The sequence below is a fragment of the Phocoena phocoena genome, chromosome 4, assembly GCF_963924675.1.
Source record: "Phocoena phocoena chromosome 4, mPhoPho1.1, whole genome shotgun sequence".
Taxonomy (NCBI): domain Eukaryota; kingdom Metazoa; phylum Chordata; class Mammalia; order Artiodactyla; family Phocoenidae; genus Phocoena; species Phocoena phocoena.
In genome coordinates, this window is record NC_089222.1 from 8,038,906 (window position 1) to 8,052,046 (window position 13,141).

A 13,141-nucleotide genomic window follows, 5' to 3' on the forward strand; every position below is an offset into this window, starting at 1 on the left:
TAGGTCCATCCACCTCACTACAATTACCTCAATTTCGTTTCTCTTTATGTAAGCCAAATTTTTTAAATGAAATTTTCTAATGGTATATCGAAATAATGACGGTGCATCACAAAAATAAGTAAGAATTAAAGTCCTACTGCCTTTATTTACTTCAGCACTCTTTATTAAAGCCAACAAACAATTCTTAGAAAACAATATCTTGAAATTAACATCCTTATGTGTATGTTCTCATTTATACAATATTTCTAAGAATATTTTTACCCAAACTTACTATCCCTTGATGTGTGAGTGTTGTTAGCAACAGTGGTTTCCAGATTTTTAATCACCCTAAAGACAATGACAATTTTAACCATGTGAGGTGCATTATGATAGGATGATATTTTAAAGGTAGGATTACTATGGAGCTAATGAAGTTTACATTACAGGTTCCTTGTTTGTCTGGGGCCCTCACAGAACCTCTGGGGTGTTGAGTTGGAGATACATTTAGTTTGAGTTTAGTGGGAGTTATTTACGTGGCTTGCAGTCACCTCCCTGCACAGTTATAATTGGTGCTCCTGATGTATAAATGGATTCCAAAATACTCCTACGGCCCACTGTAGTGAATTATCCAGCATCATTTTGCTAAGATGAGAGACAGAAGTAATATAGGGATATGAACACGGCTATGGTATCCAGGACTGCACAGCAGAGAAAAAGCAAGATTGTAAGTATTTGGAGCCAGAAGATCGTCTGTGGAAAATTATTATACAGATGTACTGGCAGTTAATTAGCAAAAATATTATGTCTCTAGAGCTTGTGATGTTTTAGGGTTTTTTTTCAGCTTTTCTACATTTTCAATTTGTTACTTTTTCCGAATTTTAAACAAATGTGGACTTCTGTGCCCAATTTAGCATTTATAATTGTGTGTCCTTTTATAAAAAAGAGCTCTAAACTGTATAGGGCTTCAAGGTCAAATCCCACAAAACCTGGACCTACCCTGAGAATAATAGAAGGCTAATTATCCTATTTCCACACTTCTCCCAGAGAGGGTCACCTACAGGGTCAAATGAAATCTTTCTCACGGCAAAAAAAAAAAAAAGAAAGAAAAAAGAAAACAAGTCTTCTATTAAAAAAAAAGAAAAAATACAGGTATGAGAGTAGCAGAACCAAGGCAAATTAAGAAATCTTCAAGAACCCTCAATTATTCTTTTTCACATGTCATTATAATCATCCACATCTACATTAATTTCATTATTCCATTCATACAAAGTATGCAATGATTTTATCTTAGCTAAGACATCTTAAGTATGGAAGATACTGATGTTATTTTAGAATCAATCTTTTGGAATACATCCACTACCTGAGAGGAAAGGTTGGCAAAATGTAACCTTGATAAAAGCACAAAACTGACCTACCCACACAATACTATAAATATAAAAATCTGTCTTTGATTTTCCAGTTTAAGGAAGATCAAAGTAAGAAAGGCTGTGATCCAGAATTTTCCAAAAGAGTTCAGTTCGTTCCTGGCAAGGAGCTCCCTAGTCTATAGTAGTCTTTATTTAGTGGCCACCTGAAAATGTTATCTTAAAGGCGTTGGTCAATATTTGAAGTAGCCCTAAAATCTCCAACCTTCCCAGAGAATCCCCAAGGCTGGTATCTATCAACAAACACTTGTGTAACATCTACCAGGCATTTTGTTCTTAGCATCATAAGCTACCTAAAAGTCCATCTTGATCTTACAGTAATTGACATGGCAAGTGAAATAATCATGGACTTTTAGGTGCCATATGAAATGTGCTAAGATATCATCCAATCAGTAGATATTATACCTATTTATCAGACTCCTGGGGTGGGAGGAATTATAGTGTTGAATTCAGCTTGGTAAAAAGACTATAGTGAGGGCTTCCCTGGTGGCGCAGTGGTTGAGAGTCTGCCTGCTAATGCGGGGGACACGGGTTCGAGCCCTGGTCTGGGGGGATCCCACATGCCGCTGAGCAAACTAGGCCCGTTAGCCACAACTACTGAGACTGCGCATCTGGAGCCTGTGCTCCGCAGCAAGAGAGGACGCGATAGTGAGAGGCCCACGCACCGCGATGAAGAGTGGCCCCCGCTTGCCACAACTAGAGAAAACCCTCGCACAGAAATGAGGACCCAACACAGCCAAAAATAAATAAATAAATAAATTTTAAAAAGCAAACTTCTGTTTCAAAAGAAAAAAAAAGACTATAGTGAATATAGTTCCCTGTGCTATACAGTAGGTCCTTGTTTTTTATTTATCTGAAAAAGAATATATATATGTATGTATCCACGTATGCAGTGGGTTGGCCAAAAAGTGTCTTCAGTTTTTAAGTAAAAATAAAAGACACATCTTTCATTTTCACCAAGAACTTTATTGAACAACACATTCACACATTTGTTCCACTATCTTCTGCCATTTCTCAGGCAACTTCATAATTCCAACTTCCCAAAACTTTTTATCTTTTTGAGCAAAGATCTGTTCCAAGTATATTTTACAGTCTTCCAGGGAATTGAAATTTTTTCCATTAAGAGAATTTTGTAAAGACCTAAACAAATGGAAATCCAAAGGTGCAATGTCTGATGAATAGGGTGGATGAATCAGAACTGAACTGTATCAGTTTTTGCCTGGTCATCAAAAAACATGAGGTCTTGCAGTATCCTGATGGAAGATTATGCATTTTCTGTTGACTAATTCTGGACACTTCGTCGAGTGCTGCCTTCAGTTGGTCTAACCGGGAGCAGTACTTGTTGCAATTAATTGTTTCATTTTCCAGAAGGAGCTCATAATAGAGGACTCCCTTCCAATCCCACCATATACACAACATCACCTTCTTTGGATGAAGACCAGCCTTTGGTGTGGTTGGTGGTGGTTCATTTCACTTGCCCCACGATCTCTTCCGTTCCACATTATTGTGCAGTATCCACTTTTCATCATCCGTCACAATTTGTTTTAAAAATGGAACGTTTTCATTACGTTTGAGTAGAGAATCGCATGTGGAAATACAGTCAAGAAGGTTTTTTTCGCTTAACTTATGTGGAACTCAAATGTCAAAGCGATTCACATAACCAAACTGGTGCAAATGATTTTCAGCACCCGATTTGGGTATTTTGAGTATGTCGGCTATCTCCCGCATGGTATAACGTTGATTGTTCTCAATTATTCTTTCGATTTGATCGCTATCAACTTCAACGCGTCTACCTGGCCATGGAGCATGGTCCAGAGAGAAATCTCCAGCATAAAAGTTTGCAAAGTACTTTTGACATGTTCCATCAGTCACAGCACCTTCTCCATACACTGCACAAATCTTATTTTGCATTTAAGTTGCATTTTTACCTTTCTTGAAATAATAAAGCATAATATGCCAAAAATGTTGCTTTTATTCTTCTATCTTCAATATTTAAATGGTTACACAAAAATTCACCAATTTTGATGTCTTTTTTGAAATGGACACTGATAGGACAGCTGTCACATACAATCTAACAAAACTGTTTCCAATGAAGTTAAAGATGACTAAGTGCTACTAGAGCCATCTTATGGAAAACAAACAAACAAACCTTTTGGCCAACCCAATATAACTGAATCACTTTGCTGTACACCTGAAGCTAACACAACATTGTAAATTAACTATACGTCCATTTTTTTTTAATGGTTATTAAAAAAAACAAAAGACTAATGTATTGACTACAACAAGTAAAAGACTTTTCTGCCCAATAAAGTTGACGTTTACTTAAACTCTGGCACAATAATAACCATAAAAACAGGCTTCCGCAAAGGCTATGTATCCCAATATTTGGCAACTGGGGGCATTAGTCTTAAATTTTGCCATTAAGCCATTTTTCCCAAGAAATCGGCTGAAAGAGCATATTGGAATTTCATAGTATTCTAGCTCCACCAAGTGACAGTTTCATCTTGTTGCTGTGTTGCTGCTCATCTGATAACCTCTGAAGAGGATGCTAACAAAATAATACTTTCTACATAAAACATGTTCATCCAGCTGACCACACTTGAGGGTATTTTTCTCTATTCTTTCATGGTTTGAAAAAAATCTTGCATTTGAACTTCTGAAATTCTATCCATCACTCTGTCTTTCTAAAATATCAATATATCAGCTTGAAATACATAATCATATAATAAAAGGATTTCTGAAATTCATTATTTCACTTTCCATTGTGAGTTTATCATTACTTTTGTTGAGGAAAAAAAAGAATGCAAGTTTCTTATTTCCCCAGATATTTGTGTTTTAGAAATTAAAGTTTATATAACATAGAGTAGTCATCTTATTCTTAAAAAAACTATCCCCATGTAAGAAAGCATCATGGACATTTTTAAAGTATAGTTTTTGAAAAGCAAGTGTTTCTCTAGCTCAAAATTCCTGTTTCTCTAGCTCAAAAACTGCAGAATAATGGGAGAGGACTTTTTTGTCAAATAAAAAGCTATATTGTATTTCTATTAATAAAAAGTAATATGTTCATTATTCAAAAGAAGTAATTAACTCCTGACATGGAAACATATTTTTAAAAGAGAAAAAAAATTAGAAACTATTTATAATTCCTCCAGCCAAAAGTAGCCAATATCACATTCTTGGTAGATAATATCAGGCTATTTGTTATACATACATTCACACATGTATCTGGGGGGTACAAAAATAGTATCAATATAGTACAAGTAATTTTCTAGTTTTCTTTTTTCTTTATGGAGGTTATAATGTACAACATTATTTTATATAAATGCACAGTCTTCCAAATATGAAATATATTAACCTTTGTATATCAATGTCTCATTAAACATTTTTGTTGCTGCCAACTTTTCCCTATAACAAACAGCTGTAAATATACGACTTTGCAGAGTAATATCAAAACTATCAAAATATCAAAAATAATATTTGATATTTTTAACATCAAAAATAATCTTTAAAGCAAAAAGCATTATTAGAAAAAAAGAATTACCACTTCATGAGTAAAAGGGGCATTTCACCAGGATGATATAAAGATTTTAAATGTGTACACACCTAAAGCATAGTTTTAAAATAAAAGCAAAAATTGCCAGAACTAAAATATGTTGACATTATATAAAGAGTTTTTATATTAGGAATTTTACATTATATAAAATATATGTTATATATGGAAGTTTTACACAGTTTTAGCTATTGTTATATTAGATTCTTATATACTTACCAAAAAGTAGTAAGAATATAGAAAATTGTAACAACATAATAAATAAGCATGTTTAAAAGACATATAAAGAATACTAAACCCAAAAATGAAAGAACATGTTTTTGAGAACATAATAATGTATATAAAATTGACCATTTGTTATTAATAAGGCAAAATTCAATAATTTTTAATAATTGTTTTCATGTGAATCATAATGCAATTTTAAAATATTACAAAGAATTTTTTAATGCATTTGGAAATTAAGAAATTTTCTAAATAATTCAGACTAAAAGAAAGCATCAGTGTGAAAATTAGAGAATAGAATTGAATTTTAAGTAAAATAGTATCTATTAAAATGTTATTTAGCTTGTTAGAAAAGAAGAAAAACAAAATTAATTCATTGAGCTTTAACTTAAGATGCTAGAAAAAGAACAAGATAAAAATGTTAAAAAGATAGAAATAAAATAAACAGAAATTAATTTAATAGGTTAAAAAAATCTGAGAAAGAGGATCAATGAACTAAAAGTTGGCTCTTGGAAAATGCTGATAAAATTGACAAACTTCTAGCAAGATTGATCAAGAATAAAATAGATAACCCTTCTCCAAAACTGTTAAAAATAAAAAAGTGGAAATTATTACAGATGCACCATTATAGAGATTAAAAAGAGACTATTATGAATAACTATATTCCAATAAATGTAAACACTTAGGTGAAGTGCACAAATTCCATACATACATATATATTTATATATGCATATACACACATACACACACACACACACACACACAAACACACAATCACACACTTTACCCAAACTGAGTCAAGGAGGAATTTTTTTTTTTTTTTTTTTTTTTTTTTTTTTTTTTTCAGTACGTGGGCCTCTCACTGCTGTGGCCTCTCCCGTTGCGGAGCACAGGCTCCGGACGCGCAGGCCCAGCGGCCATGGCTCACGGGCCCAGCCGCTCTGCAGCATGTGGGATCCTCCTGGACCGGGGCACGAACCCGTGTCCCCTGCATCAGCAGGCGGACTCTCAACCACTGCGCCACCAGGGAAGCCCAAGGAGGAATTTTTTTTAACTAACTAATCAAACTAGTTAATTAAAGGAATGGAGTCAATAATCCAAAAGATTTACACACACACACAACACACACACACACACACACACACACCTATACATTATAACAGGTGAGTTTTAACCAAAAATTTAAGAATTTTCTGGTCCAATCTCACATAAATTCTTACAGAGACTAGAAAAACAAGGTATACTCTCATTTTACGAGGCTAGTACAACTTTGATACCGAAGATAGTATAGAAGAAAAGGCAATATCACTAGTGAACATAAATAAAAATATCCTAAATAAAACATTAGCAACCTGAATCCCGCAACTAACTAATTTAAAAGATAACACAGGGCTTCCCTGGTGGTGCAGTGGTTGAGAATCTGCCTGCTAATGCAGGGGACATGGGTTCGAGCCCTGGTCTGGGAAGATCCCACATGCCACAGAGCAACTGGGCCCGTGAGCCACAACTGCTGAGCTTGCGCGTCTGGAGCCTATGCTCCGCAACAAGAGAGGCCGCGATAGTGGGAGGCCCGCGCACTGCAATGAAGAGTGGACCCTGTTTGCCACAACTAGAGAAAGCCTTCACACAGAAACGAAGACCCAACACAGCAAAAATTAATTAATTAATTAATTAACTCCTACCCCCAACATCTTCTTAAAAAAAAAAAGATAACACAACATGACTAGGCTGTGTTTCCTCCCAAGAAATAAGGTTGGTTTCACATTAGAAAACCTATTAATACAATTCACTATATTGACATTGAAGGAGGAAAGGGCATATGATTATCTCAATAGAATCACAAAAGGTATTTCATTCATTCATTCTCTTAAGTATTTATTAGTGCTTACTATGTACCAGGCACTATTCCAGCGGCTGGAAAAAAATCCCTGCCTCCATGAAATTTGTATTTCAATGAAAATACAATGAGATACAGCAGATGGAGAAAAATTAAGCAAGGGAGAGCATTGTAGGATGCCCAAAAGGGGCAGGATCTTGAAATTTTATATAAGATTGTCAGGTAAAGCCTCACTGAAAAGGTTACATCTGAGAAAACCTGAAGGAGGTGACAGACTATGCCCCAGAGATACGTGGGAGTCTGAGAATTCTGACAGAAGGCCCAGCCAGGGCAATGGCTCTGGACAGGAGGGTGCCTGAAGACCTGAAGAACTTCGTGTCTGGGCAGAGTGAGGGACATTTGAAGGAGCTGATAGAGCATACATCAGAGAGTCGGAAATGAGATCAGATTGCATAGAGCCTTGTAAGGACTTTGGCTTTTGCTGCCACGGAGATAGGATGCCACTGAAGGAGTTTAAGCAAAAAAAAAAAAGGGGACAAGATGTTATTATACTTTAACTGGATCACTCAAACGACCAGGATCACTCAAATAACCATATCAGAATAGATTGTAGATGGGAAGGATGAATCAGGGTGACTAGTGAAGATGCTACTGCAATAATCCTGGCAAGAGATGATAGTGGCTTAAACCAGGATGAGAACACTGAGAAGTCAGTGAATTCTGAATATATTTTGAATGTAGAGACAATATTCTTTGCTGACAGATTGTTTATGGGGTCTAAGAGAAAGAAGAGTCAAGGGGAATTCTAAAAGTTTGATCTGTGCAACTAAGAAAATGCAGCATTTATTCATTATTTAATCATTTAAATTAAAAAAAAAGAAAAACCTTTCACCAAACTACAAAAATAAAATATCATTGCATTCAAAAAGAAAGTTTTAGGGCAACTACAGATGGGGGATAAATGGAAAATAAACTTTTTCACCTGAATAGAGAATTGCATACATTCAAACTCCTAAAGCAAGCAGAGAAATGGGGAGCTATCAAGACACTTGGAGCAACAAGACTGAAATTTGCAAGCAAAGTGAATGCCAATTGGGACCGCATTTCCTCAACTCTCCATTATGGCTGTCTCACATCTGTCCCCCAGTGAGAAATGGTCTGCCTTCCAAACATTTTTAAGTCCATTTTTTTTTGGAACTCAGGATATATTATTTTCATAAAAACAATGTTATAGACAGGGTAGAACAGCCCACAGAAGTCCACTTAACTCATATCATAGATGAATTATATCATTACTAATAGGCCCAAAGAACCCAACCATCATTGACAGTATTGTTCCTCAAGGAAAACCAAGGCCAACTTCTACCCCAAACACCATAGTGCTAGTTTCCTCTTGATGTACACCTAGGAGTGGGAAGGTAAATCGTCCCCACCTTCTATCCAAAGCCACAGCGGGGGAGATTCCAGTGATTCCATAAGCATCAGGAAGAAAAATTAGGAAATAAAAAAGCATCCCCCAATCCTAGACCTCCCCACCCTCTTACCCCAACAAAATCTCCAGCTAGACAGTCTCACCATAACCAGTGGCAGCCAGGAAGAGTCCCAAGCACACCCGGATGCCTCCAGGATCAGAACTTTTGGTCCAGTCCCAGTGAAATGGAGGAGGACCCTATGGTCCTTCCCTACCATGCCCTCTGCCTGCCTTTTGTCTGTGGAAAAACTCGCCAAACAATAAGTTTAATCAGAGAAATGAGAAAATGCAGAAACAAAGGAAAACAGGCAAACAAGACCAAATAATAACAGTTTAGTCATTAAGCAAAGTCAAGGACCTTTAGTTCCTCCTCAAGGGCTATAGATAATATTCTGAGCCCTGTCCTGTGAGCTGTCTTATAGATAGTGAAACTCGCATGAGGTGGAAGAAATTAACTACACGGTGACCAGGCTGTAGCCACGACATAAGCTGCCACAATTCTGAGAGCTGGCCTCAAAAAATGGGAACAAACCAACCTTGGAACTAAAGACTAACTGTACTTAAAACACTCAAGATGACACTAATCAGACCACCGATGACCAATTTCAAGATGACCATCAGAGCTGCCTGTGCTGTTTCTGCATGTAGCCCCCTCCCTCTGTCTATAAAAGCTCTTGCCCCCTTATTGTCAGCGGGGAGAGTGAGCCTTAGGACAGGAGTCCGCCACCCCCCCCCCAAGTTGTGGCCTCTGAAATAAAGCAAACTTTCCTTTCCACCAACCTTGCCTCTTTATTGGTTTTTGAGCAGCAAGCAGCTGGACCCCACTTTGTTACACCAGCTTGCTTTGTGAAGAGGACTTCTGGCAACGAGGCCTGGAGATGAGTCGTCAGGTCAAGGTTCCTGTCTAAGATAAGTTTTTGAGCTCTGTATTCAATCAAGAGCTGTCTGAACTATAGCAAATAAATATTATCAATAGGAGGTTAGAGGATAATAAGGTATTCCCTTCGCTGATGCAGAAGAAACCAAGAACACATTATTGGGCCAGAGAGGCCCACTGGCCTGTCCTTCACAGCACAGGACAGTGGGTAAATGGACTTCCTGCAGACGCTCTACAGCGCCCATGGGAGACAAATGGGTAACAGTCACAGTTCCCCCATTTTTCATGAAGAGGAGATAAAGCCCAGAAAGTATAAGTGGCGGACTTCCAGAAAGGTTTTCAAAAAATAAGAAGCGAATCTTCCAAAATCAGACTCTCCTCTCTCTAGGTGAAAAGTCCTGCATCAAGTGCAAGTATTTCCTGTTGAGACTTGCTGAAAATTCTTTTGGGATTTGTTGGTGAGAGCATTGCTCAGGTTTCATGGGGTGGGGGTGGGGGGGGGGGAATGATCATTTATAACTGTGACATTTTGCAAATGTTTCAACCTCTGCAGAGCTAATTATGTTTCCTAGGGCTTTTCCTAGATTTTTCTTGACTGTTTGAATTAGTGATGAATTACTTGGCATAGCTCTTCTGATTACATATGAAATTAAATCTTCTTACTTCTAGTGGGTTTTACCCCCTTTACTTCTTTTCTCATTATCTGGACTACTCAGAAAGAATACTGATATCCACTCTCATTTCACACAAATGTGTTAGATAATTTTTATGCATACATGTCAGACTTACCAAATTCATCTTCCAACTCTAGAAAAGATAACCTTGTAGTCTACTTTATGCTCAAGTTATCTTTATATATCTTTATATATATAGATATAAAATATCTTTACATTTTATTAGGTAACTCCACCTTTCCATCACAAACAGGACTTCTCAGAAATCTTTTTGGGGCTGAAAGACACAATACAGTTTTCAAAAGAACTACGACAAATACACAATATAGAAAAGATAAAGAGAAAAATGGACATGATAGTGACAATAGATGCCTCTTATTCTTCAGTTATTTAATCTATAAGAAATTCTTGTTACACTTTCATCCGGCATCTCAATTGAAGTTCTTCTTTAAGGCATTCAGCAGGCGTGCCTTCTAGAAACTTTTCCTCATTCTAGTAAAAAGAGTAATGTACACTTTAGAAGGGTTCATTTTTTTTTTTTTAATTCACTTCTGAAAAGAGAAGATGCCAGCCTTCTCTGACTTCATATGTAGTCAGATGGAAGGCCCTTAATATTCGCTGTCTTCCAGTGTTAAAGCAGGCAGTTAGCTAGGCAGGAGCAGAGAAGAGGGTGGGGACACAGGCCTAATGGCCGGAAACCACCACGCATCTTGTAAACAGTGGGGGTCCTTGGGCAGACAAAGAAAAGCGGGAACCTCCAGACTGATAGGAAACCACATATTCTGGGGTGATAGCTGTCCTGCAGGCAGACAAAGAAAGGAGAGAAAAGGCAGGAATCTCTGGCATCCGAACTTAACTTTTTGCTCACTATGACTTCATTACAATAAAATTAGCCTTGCAGATAAGAAGTCTCCATCATGCACCACTGCAATGACACTTCCCTTCAAGGCTAAATAAGGACACAAATCCCTCCTCCCCTCGGGAAGGTGGAGCTGGGCTGAAAATCAGGGAATACGACCTCCCACACTACCAGTGCTCCACATAACCGGCTTGCCAAAGACACTCTGGGCAGCTACTCACATGAGCCTGCCCACTCTCCCCTTGAAAGCGTATTATGGCTTAAATAAACCCTCACTTTGCTTTCTTGACCTCCTCCTGTCTCGTCTCCAGATACTTTCTCCAACGAGACAGGAACTTTTCACCAGGAACATCTTGGCAGGGGCAGCCAGGAGAACTCCACGAACCTCAGCCTCTCGCCTCCCTTGTGCTTGAGGCACTGCCTGACTTCCCACTTCTCTCTCTCTCTCCCCCCTATTCTCTGTCGCATTTTGGGACCTACTGCAACTACGTGGCCACAGGTAAGGCCATAAAATCCACTAGGGCGCTTGTCGCAAGAAATCTCCCACCAGATGAGTGGGGTCATGGAAGGGACTAGAGAGAGGATAAGTCTGTCTGCCTACCTCAAGGCAAGTTCCACACGACGTTTTAGGCACACAGTTAAAAGCATAACACCGCCTCCTCCCCAGGGCTACCCTTATAGGCTTATTATTGGTCTACCTATGCCTATCCTTCTCTCCTCACTGCACCCCTACCTCACTCTTACTTTCGTGCCTAACTCTGCTGGAAACGGGAGAAAAGAAATCTGCCAGGCATTTTCCAACCTCGCCCTAGGTTTTGCACATCTCACTGTACAGGGCACATCAGGAAAAGTTTCCAGCCGTCTTCACAGGTAGCTAGGGATCTGAATCATAGGAGCTTTGACCTCTGGGTTTGCCTTATCCACCATTAATTAACTGTCATCAGGTCCAGTTGTGTGGGAATATAAAATGCAACCCTACTTAGAGTTTGTCCCGTGGTTGCGCCACTTCAGTCCCTTCAGGAGCTCCCTGGTGCTGCGGGAGTTCTGTGCGTGTACCCCCAGGAGTTGGGAAGGGGGACGGTCCCCTGCCGCACAGTTGGGACTCATGGTGGTGGGACCGTGAGGGTGCCACTCTTCATCCCCCAGCACTGGGCCACAGTCCGTGGACCACCAGGCAGTGGGCATCCGTCCCCGCCCTCATCTCCACCCCCACCTCGCCCTGCGGGGTGGGGCAACTCACCGCAGAGAGCGGGGTGCACATGGCCACTCTCTGGGTATACATGCCCAAGGGGTGACCTGCCCTGCGTCTGCCTCAACTATAACACCATCCTACAGGGACTTCCCTGGTGGTCCAGTGGTTAAGACTCTGCGTTTCCACTGCAGGGGGCTGGAGTGGGTTGGATCTCTGGTCAGAGGACTAAGATCCCACATGCTGTGCAGCACGGTCACAAAAAAAAAAAAAAAGAAAGAAAGAAAATACCATCCTACAGTTATAAAATACCATCCTCTTTTGCAAAAGGCAGGGAAAATGGACAGAAGTTCCTTATGTTCAGGCTCTTATGGCCCTAAGAAAGAACCAGAGCTATGCAAGTCCTATATTAGGGAAACTTGCTGGCTGGGACCCATTCAGGCTCCACAAACGCCCTCTTTAGTGGCATCCCTGGAGGAACCCAAGCCCCATCTTTAGCCTCTCCCTTTTCGGTACCGGAAGTGCAGCCAGAGCTTCGTTACCCACTTCAGGAAGTAGTAGGTGGGGCTCAGGCCAAAGTCCACACCCCTTTTTCTTTGTCTAACCTCAACCACTGCTGCATTTGCTTAGGCAGTTTCTCAGAGGACCCTAGCTGGTTCCCCGAAGAATTCCAGGCACTGCCTCTCTCCTTTGACCTTACCTGGAAGGACCTAAGTATTGTTCTTTCCCACTGCTGCACCACTGAGGAAAAGACCCTTATTTGGGCTCAAACATATGCTGATGGATTATACATTGCCCAACCTCATCAATGCCCTGTGGACCTTACCCCAGTGCCTCTAATGGATCCCAACTGGCACTAACAGCCAAGCCAACCAGATATCACTAGTAGGGGTCACATGATCCTTTGCCTCATTGAAGGGATGAAATGATGCATAATTAAACCCGTTAACGATAATAAGGATAAAGAGATCACCCAAGGCCAAAATGAAAATCCAGCCCTATTCAGGCTCATGGTAGATGCCCTCAGAAAGTATATGAATGTAGACCTAAACATTTTAG